The following is an 18,886-nucleotide window of genomic DNA, read 5'->3' as shown; positions in this document are numbered from 1 at the left end:
ATTATAATCTGCATTCAATATAGCAACAAATCCCATTATATCATCCTTTAAAATATATCTTAAATCTTACCACTTATTATTATCTTATTATGTTTTAACTCTAATCATTTCTTACTTGGACTATTACAGAAGTCTTCAAACTTGTTAACTTGCAGTCACCTTTGCTCCTATGCTTCTTAAGCTTGGATTTGCTATATTTAATAGAAATACAACAGCAATGGCACAAACAAGATAAAAATTTCCAGGAGGTTCCATAGTCATCAGGGTCCAGGGGTTCTTCTATCTCACTGTTCCACTATACAAATTAATGCTTCACAATCTAGAATGTATGCATCAGCCAAGCACCTGTCTGCATTTTGAGGAGCAAGGAGAGAAGAAAGCACAAAGAAAAGGTGGCTCCCACCCTTTAAGGAGTATTTCTAGAAGTCCTCACATAATGCTTCTACTCACTAATTAATAGCGGGAACTTTGTCACTTGGACATGCCTAAATGTAAAATAAGTGAGAAAGTAAGTGAATCTCTCATCAATGTGTTGATCTAATAGTCTATTACTAGAGAATAAGAGGAAAGTAAATATTGGAATGCATCTAACAGTTTCTTAGAATATATTCTATAGCCTCTGCAGTTATTTTCAGCAAGAACAACCATCCATTCAGACACCTAATCACTGTATGAATAGAATGAGACTATCATCTTAATTATTGAAAGAGCCTCAGCTGGTCTCCCTACCCTTGCCCTATAATGTCTCTTCTCACAGGGCAACAAGAGTAAAAATTTAAAAATCTATATGATTATACAATTCTTCATTATAAAACTTTCTAATGGCACTTCTTCCCACTCAGAGTAACATCCAGTGTTTGTACAATAACCTGCAAGGTACATAAATTTTCCTCTTGCTGCCTCTCTGATTTCCTGGCCATTGACTTTCCCTTTTGCTCGCTGTTCTACATATACATTGTCCTCATACATTTCACACATAGTCTCACTGCAGCACCTCTGCACTCACCGTTCCTTCTAATGGAATATCCTTCTCTAAATACTCATATGGCCACTAGATATGACTTGTTTTGAGGGCTTCCCCCACCATGCTACACAAAAGAAATACACCTAGTCATTTTCTAATCTCGTCCATACTTTTTAATTTTATTTCACTTACTTACTCTTTTATTGCCTTTGTTGTTTGTCCTCATGATTTTTTAATGATCTTTTCCTATTAGCATGCAGTCTTTTAAAGGGCAGGAATGCCTTTATTATTTATTTATTATTCTACCCAGGCACACCAAGAATAGCATTCGGCAAACAGAAGGCATTCAATATATAATGAAGGAGTAAATTAAGTTTATTAATTAGAATTTTAAAAGTTAATATCGATTGTAAAAAAAACAATTTTTTGAGCTCATTAACTTTGCTTTTCTGTATACTTTATAAGAGTATTAATTACTCATTTAATAATGGCTTCATGGTGAGATTAGAAGTGCTGCTACACACATGAATGTTCTTGATCATTTTAATCATCTGATGTGACACATGACAATTTAGCACGTACATTCCATACAAAATATTTATGAAGTTTAAATAGATTTTCCTTACCAAGGAGTTCTGCTCAAGGAAGAATCATTTTCAAAGTTAATAAGGCTTCTTAGAATTACAATAAAATAGTTACTAAAGCCACATTTATTATGGTGGGTGAATATGTTTAGGGAGCTTCATGCTCTTTTAATCTCTGATAATGAGGGTGTTGAAAGAGATTTTGATAGCTCTTCTTCCCATTATTTTATATTGCTAATATTCCAAAAGTTTTATGATTTCTTCTCATAGATAGATATTTTGTTAAAAATTTTTCCTGTACCTATTCTTTTTGGAACATCTGTTCTATAAGTGACAACTAAATTGAAGCTAATTTGACAATCTAGCTCAATAATCTGATTCATATTTTAATACCTTAGGTTGGTTGGTTATCTCTTAAACCTTGGTTCTGAAGAAATTATTATTTTTTAGCTGAGTGCAAAGCTAAGAACTATTTTTTCTTTTGTCCCAGTCCTAAGTAGATTGTATTGCTGTACTTCCTAGAGACTCTAGATTACTAATTTAAGCATATGATTTTTTTTCATTGAGAACCTAATATTTAATCTATCTATTAGCTTACTGTGGTAGATAGCATTAGCCCACTTTGAAGATAGATAACCTGAAACTTATACTATCTTTTTATATATTTAAGATTTATTTGCATTTTCTATTCTGTTAACTTTTTAATTATGTTATTTTTCCACTTTTCAATTGTTTGGAAGTCGTTTTTTATTTATTTAAAGCTTTTCATAAATTAAGAAAATCAACTCCTGTCTGAAAGTTGCAATTATTTTCTAGTTTACTTTTTATTGATTCTTCTTATGATTATTTCAGCCATGCAGAAACGTTAAACTTTTCATTTTCAAGTAATCAAGTTCATGAATTTATTATTTCATGGCTTCTGTTTTTTTCCCATATTATATTTGGAAATTTTTTCTTATTCTGAGATTTTAAAAATTGCCCTCACACCAATTAGGATACTGATATATATATATATATATATATTAAATAACAGGATGTAGAGAAATTGGAACCAATGTGTATTGCTGATGGAAATGTAAAATGATGCAGCTGCTATAGAAAATCATAGTTCAGTTTCTCAAAAATTAAATAGAATTACCATATGATCCAGAAATTCACTTCTGGATCAAAAAGGAATTGAAAGCAGAGATTTGAACAATATTCAAGCATTATTATTTACAGTAGCCAAAAGGTAGAAAGTATTTAAATGTCTACCAACAGATGAATGGATAAATAAAATATTGTATGTACACAAAATAGACTATTATTCAGCATAAAAAAGCAATGAAATTCTAATACATAATAAAACATAAACATTGAAAATATTGTGCTAAGTAATTAAACCAGACACAAAAGGACAAATATTGCATGATTCTAGTTTTTGCAGTACCTAATTCAGCCAAATTCATAAAGACAGAAAATAAAATAGTGAAGTTACTGTTTAGTGGGCATAGAGTTTTGGTTTGAGATGATAAAAAATGTTTTGCAAATGAATAGTGGTGTTTTTGCACAACAATGGAAATAAATTTAATTTCACTTAGAAATATAGTTAAAATGGTAAAATGTACATTACAAATATTTTTCCACAATTAAAAATCTTTCCTGTTATATCATTTAATATTTTGCAGTTTCAGTTTGTAGATTTCAATATGGGACCATTGGTCAGTTGCAAGAAGCAGCCAATTTTTAATAAGAAAACTTTTTAGAAAGACATTTATTTATTTAGTTTTATACTAATTTGTTTAGCATTAAAATAAAATTTATTTTTTAAGTGCTCAAAAAAGAAAAAAAACCACTATGGAGACTTTCCTGAGATGTAGATTTAAATAGAACATAAAGTGTTTATTAGTTTTAACAGTGATTTTACTTCAAGAAGGGAAAAGGAGGAGGCTACCCCTCGCGCTCACTTTTCACTAGTTATCACTAAAATTCAAACTAGATAACCATAGTAATAGGTAAGTCAGGGTCAGATTTTTGTTTTAATAAAATCTCTCCCTTTAGAAAGTATTAATTTATTAATATCTCTACTGTGATGTTCTTTATTACTGGTATATTATAACTAGCTAAAATGAATTTTTCAAAATTCATAAGAGAATTGAAAGAAGGACCCATGGACATGAACAATAGAGTGGGGATTAACTGTAGGAGTGGGGGTGGGCGGGGCAGGGGAGAGCAGTGGGGAAAAATTGGGACAACTCTAACTGAACACAATAAAGGGAAAAAAAGGATGACATTTGATCCCATTTTAAAAATATATACAGAAGTATATCTTAAAAACTGTATTTCTTCAAGTGTACAGTAGTCCCTTCTCTATATCACAGTTCACTTATCGCAGTCTCATTGTATCATGGGATTTTAAAAAATATTATATTTAATTATTTATTGCAGATTTTTTGCTATATTGCAGGATTTTGTGGTCCTGTATATGTATGTTGTTAAAGTTACATAGGTTTAAGAGTGTAGAATAAATGTAAGGTTCCTACTTCGTGGGGTGGGGTCTAGAACATAATACCTGCGATAAGTGAGGGAATACTGTAATGATTGTTTTTACCCCCAGGAATTTTAACACATTTTTTTATATAAAACTCAAGTTTTCACCTTATTTTATCTTACCATTCTAGGTAGTGATTCTATATTTTCATAAATTACTCAAATATACATCTACTAACAACATTATCTACCAATGTGTCTAGTACAAAGTGATCAAGTGTGGAGTAGACAGAGATAGAGTGATTGCTGGGGCCAGATTGTGTAAGGCCTTGCACACACTGGCCTTTAGATTTTTATCCAGTGTGATATAGGGAGCTACTAGAGGAATTATAGCAGAGGAGTAATTTGTATTACGGGGATGTTTTGATTACCATGTTTGGAAGATTTTATGGGAAGGTAAGGGCAGAAGCAGCTGGACCAGTTAGATAGTTCTGTCAATGGTCTAAACAAGGAATGATAGGTACCTGATCTAGGTGGTGGTGGTGAAGGTGTTGAGACATGGTTGGACTGGGATATATTCTAAAATTAGAGTCAATGGGATTTGCTAATAGATTAGCTATAAGATGTTGGAGAGAGGAGTGAAGGATGACTCTGAAGTTTGGAAATTAGAAATCTGTTTGGAAGAAGTGGAAGATTATATAGATACAATGGAACTGAATGAAAAGAGCCTTCAATGCCTGACGGAATAGTTTGGACTTGCTCCTGTAAGCATTACAAACCATTTCAGGTTCTTGGGCAGGAGGATAACATGATATAAAAGGTGCTATTGGCTGCATTGTCTAGCTAGGCTGAAAGAAGGATGACAAGGCAGGACATAAAAACAGGACTCTGCCTGTTTCTGTATGAGGATGGTTATACTTGTTCCTCCTCTTCTTGCCATTGGTAACGGAGGCTCTCACACCCAGTGGTTCCTTGATTCCATCACATATGCCTTCCAGTTCCTATGGAATCTCTCAGGATGAGAAATATCAGAATTAGTATGGTGGGTCATACAAACACTCCAAGATACAAATGGAGTTCCTGTACCTCTCATAAAAATTTCCAGGCAACATGGTGAGCAGCTTGGTTGAAACTTTCAGACTATCAGATTTTGAATCTTGACTTTTACTACTTATATCTGTCCAACCTTGGACAAATAATTTAACTTCCTCCTACATGAAGGTTTCTGTTTGTTTGTTTGTTTTTTCAATATGGCAAATGAGGTTAAAAGAGTGCTTAACTTTTAGGGTCAAAGTGAGGACTAAATGAGTTTTACAGTTTACACTGTAAATCCTTTACAGGATTTGGAATGTTCCCTAGGACATGGTAAATTGTTCAATAAATGTGAGCTGATTTTTCCCCCTTAGCTTTCAAATTTAAAAATCAATGTAGAATAATCCTTAAGAAATGTTCTTATAGTAATCCTGTATGGAGTGATTGGGGTTTATAGTAGGCAAAAGTGAGAATATCATTCAAAAGAATGACATAATTTGTTATCTGGATAAAGAAAATAAAAGTGTTAAGTGATAAAATCAAGTGACTAGGACAATATTGATGTTCTCAAAAATAAGGAAGTTTGGAAAGAACCCTTATTTTTAAAAGGGGAAGTTGGGGCAAATTCCTTTGGAAGTGTATTTATTTCAACCAAAGTTTTAGATAATTATATGATATAAATAATATTTATAGTTACAATGTTTCTAGATTTCTTGCAACAAAGTCTTTCTCTAATTGGAATGCAGAGATTTATTGATTAGAAAAACAAAGAACAAAATCCTTGAGGAGCATTAACTGTGTGTTATCACTTTCAAATAAAAGTTTATAAGAAAAGAACTACTCTCCATTATAATGCTGTGCTTTCTGTTTCAAAATACCCCAAAGCATTTCTCCTCAGTTGAACTTTTATTATTATTATTATTATGCAGACTTACAAATTCAGTGTATGTATGCTCACTGGCTGATATTAGAATTGGTTAAATACAATTATAAGATTTAATTATTGTATGTTTTCAAGTAATTAGTAACCAAAACTATTTTCATTATTTATTAATGAAAATTTTTTAAGATAAAAAGCTTTGATTTTGGGGAAAAAATTGGTCTAAGTAATTAAGATGTATGCATACTAGAAGAAGTTATGGTTTTTGAGATTAATAAGAGCATTTGTGGCAACATTTTTCTATACCTGCTACTCATTTGAGAACCTTTATTTCTTATCATCTGTGGTAGGCAGAATAATGACCTTAAATTTGTAATCCACATCCTAATCCTCAGAACCTGGGAATATGTTTCCTTACATGGCAAAATAGTATTAAGGTAGTATATGGAACTAAGTGTATCTGACCTTGAAATGGGGAGAACATCCTAGAGTGTTGCATCAGAGGAAACATTATCATGAAGGCTATTATAAGTGTAAGAAGGAGACTAAAGTGGAAAGAGTGAAGACATTTCAATGTTAGAAAGACTAGAGCAGCCATTGCTGCCCTTGAAGATGTAAGTAGACCACAAACTAAAGGAAAGAAGGAAACAAATTCTCCCTTAGCCTCCAGGGGGAACACAGATGGTTGACAACTTGACTCTAGGCCATTGAGACCCATTTCAGACTCCTGAGCTCCACAACTGTTAACACAATAAATTTGCATCCTTTTAAGCCATTAAGTTTGTGGTAATTGGTTACAGCAGCAATAGAAGTCCAATATAACACCTAAAGAGATATTGAAAAATATGTACAGAATAAACTTTGAAAAGGAGTTTTGGCCTCTCAGGAAGTTCAAAAGTTGAAAAGAATGAAGAATAAATTTTTAATTAAGAATTTATAAGATATATGTCATGTGCCAGAAAAATTAAAGTTAGATGGTATACTCACTGCTCAAATTAGTACTTACAGCATTTTCATTTTAGCTCCATTCTCAAATCACTATCCCTTTCTATCTCTAGAATTTTCATAGATTTGGCACAAATATAATAGCAGTGATTATCAAATACAAAAATTGAGAAGAAAAGTGATTTATAATGATCTTGCTTATTACATTAGAGTGGCATTCTTTTGAAAACTCTCCAAAGCAGTCATAAAGCTCTCTCTAAAACAAATAGCCAGGGAATTTTTGACTCTATTAAGATTTATACCAATAAGCTTTGTAATCATTAAGCACTGTTCCTAATCGACAATATTTTTCTCGGCACTTCACTTATCCTGATCATCTCTTATATTCCATAGTCTCAAAGAAATAAGAGACATTTAACCCAAAAAGGGAAGTAATGATTAATTAGATTGTCTGTAAAATATGCTTTATATCTAATAACATCTTTCAGTTAAGTTCTCAAAGTACAGTCCATAAACTATAGTGAGTGTTATTATCTCAATTTTTCATGGGGGAAAAGGCAAAAAGGATTAACTAGATTAGAAAAAGCCATAAATTACCCACTAGTGGTAGCAAACCCTCAAGGCTGTGCTCGCAGTATTCTAACTACCAGAATTTTTATCTCTATTTTATACTAGGCTTTATTGGTATAATCAATAATATCACAAGCCCTGAAATGCATAAAAAATATTTCAGACAGCCTAGCCTGTATTTTACATGATACGGAAAAGTTTTACTTATCTGTGTAATATTCCTAGGATTACTGATCTCAGTTCTAAGCATATCATAAAGAGAAAGATGCTTTTAATATTTGTGTCATTAGTCACATTAGCTTTGCTAAAATTGTGGAGGATTCTCAAAGTAGACAATGCATGGGTTATTTGCAGCAATTAGTAACTCCTAAATACTCTGGTAATTAATTTAAGAGATTAAGATGCTCTTAGCTATTGCATAAAAGCTGCTCCTGGGCTTCATTGCCAGTGAAGCCAGTGACATCTAATCTCAAGCCACGTTGCTTCCTTGAGTGGGTGTCCCCTCTTCTTATGTCATTCCATACACACACTCTTCAATTCTAAATACAAAGCTTCCATAACTTCTTCCTTCTGGATACTTTACTTGCTCCAAAGTGCATCAAGAGTTACCAATATGGTTTTAATCCCCACTTGCAACTTCAGCCTAGTCCTGGAACACAAAAGACTATTTATTGCTTTTATTTGCCACTAACATTTTTATGTAAAAAAAAGGAGAATATATGCAAATAAGAAATGGCTCCACTTTTGCAGAGGTGGAGGAGAATAACTATTATTTATTCTTACAGGCCCATAGCAATGAAAAGTAAAACTAAGGAATTTTGTAAGGGGTTATTACATGAACTTGCTCTGTTAAATTCTCAAGAAATCACTAAGACTATTAGAAGTCTTATAAAGTGTTGGAGGCTTCCTGGTATTGTTTAATGACACATTGGTCTTCAGGTATTACTTTTTCCAGAAAGTAATGCCCAAGTAAAGGGAATTAAACTTCCCACACTGCATCCTCCTTCTCTTAAACTACATTATGGAATACAACTCAAGAGCCAGCCACATGAGCTACAGAGAGCTGCAGTGCCAATGTCTGTCAGATCACTTGGGAAGATGGAAAGACTTGTGAAGAAATGTTAATAAAAGCTGCTACTATGAGTAAGTCCATTAAAAGATATAAACATAAAGGTCTGAAAAAAAGAGCAGTTATATTTTGAATAGAACAAGTGGCATAGAAGAAAAATTATATGAGACATCTGAAAAAGGGAATTGGACTGGATATGACAATTACCTTAGGTAAGAACTTTTACTTAAGTAATTTTTTTTAAATAAGGAAGAACTTGAGATTGATAACATAACCACTCCATAGTCATCAGAACTTATTATATATAAGCTTCTTCTTACTGAACTAGTGGATATAAATAAAGGCACATTAACATTAGTTTCAAAATATTATAGCTTCCACTCTTATAAGGGTAGGATCTCAATTCCACCTTTTAAGTCTCTTCAAGCTATTTTTTGGAGTTCCCAATGTGGTCCCAGAGAATTGCTCGTGTTCTGCTCTTTCATTTTCACTTAATCCTTTTGTAATGTTTGTAAGGTCCTAAGTTGGACTTGGATATCAATAATTAATAGATGTACCCTATTTGCCAATAGGAGTCAAGATTCAGGTCATTAGAGTGTGCAAACCAGGTAAACAGCATCTCTCATGGAGACTGTCTTAATGAATACTATTTTTGTAAAAGTTTCATATATGTTGTATATGATCTGTCAGCATCTGTTTTGTGACTATTTCATATATGTTTTTCTATACAGTGTCCTTTTTAAAATTTGCTTGTACTTCCCCAACTCAACTGATGAATAATAGTTCTTGAACATTTTCTGTATGCAAAACTTGACCTAAGTAGATGTATTTATGAACAAGACCTAATTTCTACTCTTCAGTCTAATGGTACTTGAGTACTGATAATGATAACTCAAAGACAAATATATGAGATATTCTAGTAGTAACTACTCTATAGTTCAGAGAAGGAAATATTAGTGCTTGTTGGAGTCTACAAGAAGGCTTCAACAAGAAAACAGAATTGAGATGACCATCGAAGCATGGATATCATGATTTAAAATATAATTTTATAAATTTATTGTATATTAAATGTGTTTACATTTTATAAATTAGAAAAAAGTTTCATATAGAAGAAAATAAAGTCACTATAAGCCCATGAGTCAAAATTAAATTTATGAGGATCAAATTATTGATCAGAATTTTTTAATTCCCTCCATACATCCATGAACTTTGCTATGGGACTTGCATTTTCTCTCTCTAAAAATTTTATATACTCTCCTGTGTACTGATTGTTGGCATAGCCATGTGATATTAGCAAATGTGATATTAGCAATGTGACACAAGCAATAGCTTGAAATGCACCTGTCCTCTTATATTTCTCCCAATGCTATTACATTACAAATAAATAAAAATGCTAGACCACTGGACTAAAAAGAATAAGAGAAGACATGGACCCAATTAACAACTTGGAACCAAGTTCAGCAAAGCTGAGACAAGATTAGCCAATCCACAGACAACCAATAGACACATGGCTGGAAATGAATTATTATTTTTTTAAGACCCTGAATTTTAGAGTGGTTTGTTTACAGGATAATTTTGTCAACAGTCAATACAGTGTTTTCTATGCTTTCAGGTCATATTGTAAATGCTAATTTGTAATCTGATTTTATTACTCAACATACTGTGATAATCTTTCCATTCTGCTATATCATTTTAAAGTTTGAAGAATTTTTTAACCAGTTCTAAGTAGGAAGCTGTATTTGTTAGATTTAAGTTTGGCTGCAAGTGAGAGAAAACCCAAACTAAGAGAGGATTAAAAAGGACAGAAGTTTCTTTTGTACATGCAAAAAAAGAATGTGTTGGTTGGTATGATGCCACATGATGTAGAATATCAAACCCTATCTTCATTTCAATCTTCAGAAGATTGGAGAAAAGTAAGGAGAGAGAGAGTGTATTTCACACAAATTACATGTATCATTTTTACTTATATCCAAATGGGAGAACTTATAGTTACATGGCCATACGTAGCTGTAAGAGAATCTGAGAAAAGTAGCTTTTATTTCAGGAAACTGATACTTAACTAAAAATTAGCAGTTTCATTTTCAACTAAGAATTGAAGAACAAATAGTGGACCCTAAAAGATATTCTCTGATTGACATAATATTGTTTTTAGTCTTTTAAGATAGTAAATGACACTATGATTAAATTTATAGTGTTTGACTGGCAGAAATGGTGAGGATATTAGAGAATGGAATGCATGTAGGAAAATGTAGGGATCTGTTTAAGAACAAGTAGTATAATTTTATAATAGTGTAAAAGTTGAATAAGAAAATACATGGGTCTAAAACTTGTTTTTCCAAAAGTGTATTTAACTTTGTATGTCCAGAAAAAAACCAAAATTCTGAGTTTCAAGATCAAGTGTACTAGATTCTCATTTTCAGATTGTTATCAAGCATTTATTTTTTATTAGTGAACTGGTTAACCCAACAAATAAAACATACTTAAGAGTTTGACTCTCTCTAGACTTTTATCCAAAGGTAATTTTTTTCCTTTTTCATATATAAAAAAAAAAAAAGCTTTCTTGGATTAACTAGTTGTTTCAAAATATGTATGAAAAATATTTTATACTTTATATAATTTACATTTTCATTATGATAATAGAAATAACATATTTGGAGAACCTCTATAGTTCAAAACATTTAACATAAATGATCTTTTATTATATTTATAATGTATCTGCAAAATGAGCAAAGAGATACAATATTTTACATACAAGGTGACAGAATCTCAAGAAATGTTAAATACTTTGCCAAAGATCACACAGCAAATTAGGGTAAAAGCATGGGATATAGGCTAGATTCTAGGGCTTCTTACTCATATTACATCATATTACAATGCTCTTCTAGCCAGAAACCATAAATCCTTAATTTAAATGTAATTCAATTAAGTATGGTACATTTAATGAGAAATAAATAGCAGATCCTTAATTAGAAATTATTAATAATTTAAAATTAGTGTCCGGAATGGTATTAATATCTTAGAGGTAATAATACTATTCAATTTACCATTATTTTATTATGTGATCTTAAAAAGCTAAATAATATCTTCTCATAAATATTATCCCATTACTAACTCCTTAAAATTAACATATAGAGCCAAATCATATAGTCCATTGATGACCAAGCACTCAGATGGAGTCCAAAAGTTGTGCTGAATCATTGTCTATCTCAATTTCAACTTTTGATCTGTGAAAAGTCCACTTTGAGTAGGAATGAGGAGTGACTGTTATGCACCATTCAGCTCATTCCACTTGCAGCCTTTGAGCAGCAATTCTTTTGAGGGTTCTACTCCAGATCTTACTGGGAGCAATTTTGCAGTAATATTTTCTCTATTCCCACATGACCTTTGTTTCACACACATGCCATCCTCTGGGCCTAATTCAGACCTTTCTCTTGGTTTGTCAATCATTCAGTTTCTTTAAATTTTACTGCACAGAGGTGAGTTTTTGACTATATCTGATGAACACCAGATACAATAGAAAGTAGCCCTCAGCATCAAGATTATCAGGTCTTTTATTGCAATGAGAGTAAATACTTTTCACTCAGTTACTTTATCCTAGAATAGTCCACCTATCTTTCTGGATTTTATTTGAACTATAAAATATGTCCCCTAAATTATGAGGATGGCCCTTATCTTAGTTGGGTGGAAGAGAAATAAAAACATATTGCCATAGAATAATGAAAGAAATCAAACATTATATAAAAATTGGAAATATTGTAATTTCATTAGTATTACCTTTAAAAATACTATATAATTTATTAAAATCTCATATAAAATGATTAATATTTTCTAATTATATCATTTTCTCAGAGACATATATTGATTTCTATACTGAAGATGTTTTACAAACATAGTTCATATTTATAGAGCTATGTTTCTCAAAGGTGATTTGAAATTCACTTGGAGAAGGACTATAAGCTGAGTTATTTGTACTTATTGAAACACAAATCTTAGGTATCACCAGCAGATCAAATAAATCCGAATGTCTAAAGCCTCTACATTAAAAAAAAAAAAAATTCCACTTATTGTGTGTACTTACATTAGAGCATTTCTTCTAAAACATAGATGTAAATATAATAAATATTAATAGGTAAAGATTATGTTTATTTGTATAATTAATGCTATAACAGTGAGATTCTCTTAACATATTATGCCTGCAGAAATCCATCTATTTTAATAAAAAAAATTTTTTTCTTGTCTTTCAATATTAGGTTGGCTAGTCTGGATCTTTTGCCTCTGCATATAACCTTCAGGGTCATTTTATTGGTAGCCATAAAATAACTTGCTGGGAGTTTGATTGGGATTGCACTGAACTTATGGCAAATTTAGAAGAAATGACATCTTGATAATATTGGGTATTATACATGATTATGAAATCTCTCTTCACTTATTTACTTCTTTGATTTTATTTTTGAGTTTTGTTTTTCTTATATAGATCTTACATATGTTTTGTTATATTTATAACTAAATATTTTGGGGGTGCTACTGTAAATAGTATTGTCTTTTATTTCATATTCCACTTGGTCATTATTGGTATGTAGGAGAGATTTATTCTTATAATTAAAGAGTTACAACCATATTCTCACATGATAACATTCTTTAGTTTGAAATTAACAAAAATTGTATATTGATAGCTGTGGCAGAAATCTGTCTGATGAATTACAATCCTTTTCAGTGAATGTCTGCTGTAAATGAGCCAATATGTATGGGTAACATTAATATTTTGTGGGGATAGAGACTCAAATAGAGGAAAAGCTCCATGAAAAAGCTAGTGATTTGTACCAATCTTGTTAGAACAAGGAAATAAATTATTTGGGCTAAACTGCTTTTTTTTTTTTTTTACAAAACAAATTAGACAAGGCTTTTAGGTTTAGTCAATTCTATATAATCAACAATAAAGTTGTATTAACGAGGCCCTGGCTGCTGTGGCTCAGTGGATTGAGTGTTGGCCTGCGAGCCAAGTGTCACTGGTTCGATTCCCAGTCAGGGCGCATGACTAAGATGCATGTCAGGTCCCCAGTTGGGGGCACGAGTGAGAGGCAACCACGCAGTGATGTTTCTCTCCTGCTCTTTCTCCTTTCTCCTCTCTCTACAAATAAATAAATAAGTAAACTAACAAACAAATAATGTTTTAAAAATAAAAATAAATAAATAAAATAAACCCTTTTATTAAAACACCCCATGATAAAAACCAAAAAACAAAAAAAGTATTAACAAATATCTTTCATTTAATTACACAGTATATATTTACTATGCTTATTGACTTAAAAATTTTCTAATAAAATCAATAATTAATACCTGTTGAGTGAGTAATCATACAAAGGTATGCTTTTTATGAGTTTTCAATACCATTCAGATATCCAGGCTTCAAGTTAATATCCTCCAGTATACAGTATTGTTCAACCTGGTTTCCTATTCTTTGAAACTATTATTTGTGGATGCTTTTATAAAGTTCATCTGTGATCTTATTCTATTTTTCTTAAATTCTAATTTGAAGAATCAACAACGATTTTGTATATTTACTTATATTGGGCATATATTAAATTACTAAATATTTATGGAACATTAGAGTTAGTAAGAAATTTAATATATTAAAAATCTGTCAATCTTCTAGGAAGTTCCTCTATTTGTTTATTAATTATATAATTTGTTATTCACTACCTGCTTTTTTAAGAAACAGGATGCTTATAAAAATATATATAAAACTGAGGTAAAAATTTCTTTAAATATTGAGAAGAAAAATTAAGCATGGAGAGATAAGATAAAATCAGAAATAAAGAAATAAAGTTACCCAAATATGTATTACATATATTATATATAAAATATATGTCTCCTATAAAAGATGCATTACACAATTTTATTTAAGTTTCTAAGAGCCAATACAATGAGAAAGAGGGCATCAGATATCCCATTCTTGATGTCTAAAAGGTACAAACTGGTAAAACATAAATATATATAGAAATGATACCTAAGACAGTTTTCTGTATGGATTCCCTTAAGACAACAGTTTATAATAGAAAAAGCAATATCTTCACCATGTCCCTATAAGAAACACTGATTCAAACTTACCAGGAGCTTTTCTTATAAATTATCACAATATATTAAACAAACTCTACAACAAGTCAAAGGAAGTGATCTTAAAATTAGGGTTGGCAAATTTAGCAAATAATAATGTAGGATTTCCAGTTAAATATAAATTTCTGATAAACAAAAATAATTTTAGGACAAGTATGTCCCAAATGTTGCATGGGATACACTTATACTTAAAAAATAATTCATTGTTTATCTGAAGTTAAAATTTAACTAGACTTTCAGTATTTTATCTAGCCACTCACTTGGCATAAAGTTCAATTGGCCAGGTTTAATCCAGAAAAATATGTTAAGGTGTTGAAGGGATGAGTAGTGGACTGAAGGGCCTTCAGAATACTTTTTATAAAAATTAATTGCTTTCAACTGAGTTTTTGGTAAACAGCTAGGTATCGCATGTGATCTAGCATACTTATTTAATGTTTTATGTCATCATCTTGAAATTTGAATCATTTTTTATAGTCTTCTATCTAGCAGCAGTAAATTCAATGTTGGTTGGAATTACAGCTTTTTTAAGTTGCTGGTTCAGGAAACTATGAAATGCTTCCATAACATCTGTAGGAAGAATTGAGATCCCTACAAGGAAGTCGCAAAGTTTAAGGACTAGTGCCTGAACAGTCTTTCCAAATACATATGGAGGTTGGTGCAGGAAATTACCACAGGACCAAAGTTAAGAACAAAGAAAATTTGATATCTCTATCAAAATGAAAAGTAAAGAAGTTGGGTGAAGAAAGTAAGAGAAAAATAGTGATTGTATCTAAATTGCACAGAAATATCCCTACTTTGAAAACTCTGTTTCTAGCAATCTCGAAGTTAAAAAGAACTATTTTGAAACTATGGTCTTTTATATTCTGAGTTTTAAAATTCTTTTTAGACTTCTCTGACTCTTCCTCTTACTGTTACTCCTCTATTCTTTCTCTATTGTTAACTAATTCATTTTCTTCCTTCTGCTTATTAAAGTAAGCATTTCCTAGTGCCCATATATTAGCCATCTGCTGTTTACTTCATACATACTCTGTCTCAGATCATTCATTTGCCCTGTCTCACCCACTGTCATTAGAGTCTAGCTCCAAAAGAACAGAATCATTCAGCCATATTTTCCCCCTAGCATTGTATTTTTGCATGTGGAAGATAATCAGTGTTGAAGAAATAAATGAAGGGACTTTATTTTCTCTGTGTATATAAATCCTGAGTCTAGATCTCTGACTATGACTTCTCTCAAAAGCTTCAGAAATGACTTTCAAAACAATTATAAGATACGTCTAAATGGGCACAAAATCATTGCCTTCAGTTAAGAATAACCTCAATTAGCATCTGTGATTCAATCAATGATTTTATCATTCCCTGAAGAAAATATGATTTTTTTTCTCTCTCTTCCTTGCTGCTCAAAGGGGGTAACAGGAAATCTAGGGAGTCAACCACAAATAAATATAGCCAAAAATGCAATGTCACATATATAGCTCATGAGCTATGTTCAAAATATTATAGAAGTAGAGAAAACAAGTAATACAAATGAATTCAGGGAAAAGCTCAGAGGTTCGGAAGATTGAGCAAGATCTTGGAGATAAGTATAATTTTACCCTGCAGAGAAAGAAGCAAAGTTATTTTAGAGAATTAATTTTCTAGTTACTCTAGGAAGTGATGGAATAGTGTGTAGGTTGGACACTATTTAAAGTGTTTCCAAAACTTGAGGAATAGATTGTAGCCAAAACACAAGTATTGTATGCATTTGTTGGGACTTTGGTGGGGGCAAACAAGAGGGGCTGAAGATGAGGCTGAAGATTTGTTTCAAATGTTTATTTTCTTTAATATTATTGCTAATTTAAATTAACTGTCTCTTTTGCTTGAAAAGCAATGCTTATTCACTGTAGAAGTCTCCATGACCTGGCAGCTGGATTTATACCAGCCCCTTCCTTGCCTCGCTGACCTTTAAACTGGATTACCCTCATTCCATTCTGTATACCATCTCAGGATTGAAGATGTAGACAGTGATTGTTCAGGACACCCTTCTAATTAATGCTACAGATAAGGTATTTGCTAAACTTTGCTTGGCTAATGTAGTGATTCACAACCCTGCTGCTTTATAAAAACCTCAATGCCCAACAGACTTCATCACCAGATGTTCTGATAAAATGATCTGAGGTAGGTAGGTTTCTGATGTCTGTGTAGTTTGTAAAAAAAACCTCAGGCCATGCTAATGTGCAGACAGAATGAAGATTACTGAGTTAATCAATAATAGTTGCTTCCTGCCTCCCTAATAAATCATCCACATTTGGTTTAAATATTTCCACCTTCGTGAATTGGGCTATTTTCAGCCATGTCTATAAAAATATTTTTTTATGTAAAGCTAAAATGGGCCTGTATGTATATTTTACACACGGAACTATTTCTACCCTGTGACACTACAAAGAATATGCTCATTCTTTTCCACAAGTCAGATGGTTAATTACTTCAATATTTGTTAACATGGTTTTCCTGAGTATTCTTTTCCCCAAGTTAAATATAGAACTAAAAAAAAAAGTAACCAGTGTTATTTTGTTGTTAGCTTAGCCCATTCCTGGTTGAAGGTAGAGCTTGTCAAATTCCTGGGCTCAGGAAGATTTACATTTTAAACATCTTGCATTCCTGAAAGCCATAGTTTACAAAAACAGTCAAGATAGCTTTGGGTCATGTAAGAAACCAGAAAATTTTTTTTCTTGTTATCAAACTCAGGAATGCCTGCTCTATACCAAAATGACTGAAACATTATCCAACTGGAATGCTGTTACTTTAAATAATTATTTAAAAGATAAATAAACACTGTAATGTACTATGCCTGAAGCTATAGAAGAATAAAATATAATATTTATGCTATATATTACAGTATAAATACTTTAAATATTTCTCTTTTATTTTGGGGGCCCCACTTATTTTCAAAGACGGATTCCCTTTCATTTTGTTATATGACCATAAGAAAAAGAAAGAAAAGCCTTCACTCAGCTATCAAAACATTTCTATTAGGGCCTACTAAGGCGCCCAGTCCCAGGTGGTCTGTTCACTGGCCGCACGTCCCAGCCAGCCTAGCGATCCTGCTGCACCTCAGACCAAGACCTCACCAAAATGCCGTCTCAAATGGAACAGGCCCTGGAAACCATGATGTGCACATTTCACAGATTCGCTGGGGATAAAGGCTACTTAACAAAGGAGGACCTGAGAGTACTCATGGAAAGGAGTTCCCTGGATTTTTGGAAAATCAAAAAGACCCTCTGGCCACAGACAAAATAATGAAGGACCGGAACCAGTGCTGAGAGGGCAGAGTGAACTTCCAGAGCTTCTTTTCGCTAATTGCTGGGTTCACCATTGCGTGCAATAACTATTTTGCAGTATCCATGAAGCAGAAGGGAAAGAAGTAGGCAGGGGATCACCTACTTTCTCCGTGATGGAGGGAGCACAGCTCCCACAGCTTCCCCCTGTAGAAGGATTTCATGAGCAGATTGGGACCCTTAGAAAATGTACAAATAAAATCCCAGCCCCATTTGACAGGAGAAAGAAAAGCTAATTAAAGCCAGAGAAGCCTTTGATTTTTATATTGCTTGCATCCTCTTGCCCTCAGTAAACAAATATCTTTATTAGTTCATTAAAAAAAAATCTATTAGTTTTTTTTAATAATACCCAGACATTTCCATTTCTCCATGACAAAGGATTTTAATTTCTTAATGATTATGTGCTCTTTTGTGGATGTGCCACCACACTTCATGTGCTGTCCACTCAGTGAAGACTAGAATGGGACTCTAATACTCTTGCTCCAAGGAGAGTTTCTGACTAATTTTGTAGCTAGGTCTTTGGTAGCCTATTTAAAATGTCAGCAATGAGAACATCCTACAGATTATGAACACACATCTCTATTCTGGATGACACTGGACCATTAATCATAACACAACCCATTATCAACTGTCTACAAAATAAAGCCCAAAGGCTGGCAGATACTCAAGATCATCTACAATCAGTTCCCAATTTAACCTTTCTTTCCTTATTATCCATGTCTCTGTAAAATGAATTCCTTATGAGACCAGTGTAATTACTATCTCTTTAAATTACGTCAGGGTTATTTCTGTCTGTACAACCCACGTATATCATTTCCTCCTTAATGGAATGAAGCCTCTTCCCATTCACAGAATTTTTTCTGCTTATACATAATTTACTCAACATTCAAATACCAGCATAAACCCTGTCTTTTTTGTGAAACTTTCCCACAGTGCTAAGATTCA

The 18,886-nt window shown here is 32.3% G+C and overlaps 1 pseudogene; it reads left to right on the top strand.

Annotated features, from left to right (window-relative positions):
- The first annotated feature begins 17,738 nt into the window (after positions 1–17,738).
- On the top strand, positions 17,739–18,031 carry LOC150007193 (protein S100-A10 pseudogene; annotated as a pseudogene).
- The last annotated feature ends 855 nt before the right edge of the window (positions 18,032–18,886 follow it).

Source organism: Furipterus horrens, unplaced genomic scaffold, assembly GCF_987537825.1.
Source record: "Furipterus horrens unplaced genomic scaffold, mFurHor1.1.pri manual_scaffold_6, whole genome shotgun sequence".
NCBI classification, from domain to species: domain Eukaryota; kingdom Metazoa; phylum Chordata; class Mammalia; order Chiroptera; family Furipteridae; genus Furipterus; species Furipterus horrens.
This window is presented reverse-complemented; position numbering and strand designations above follow the sequence as displayed.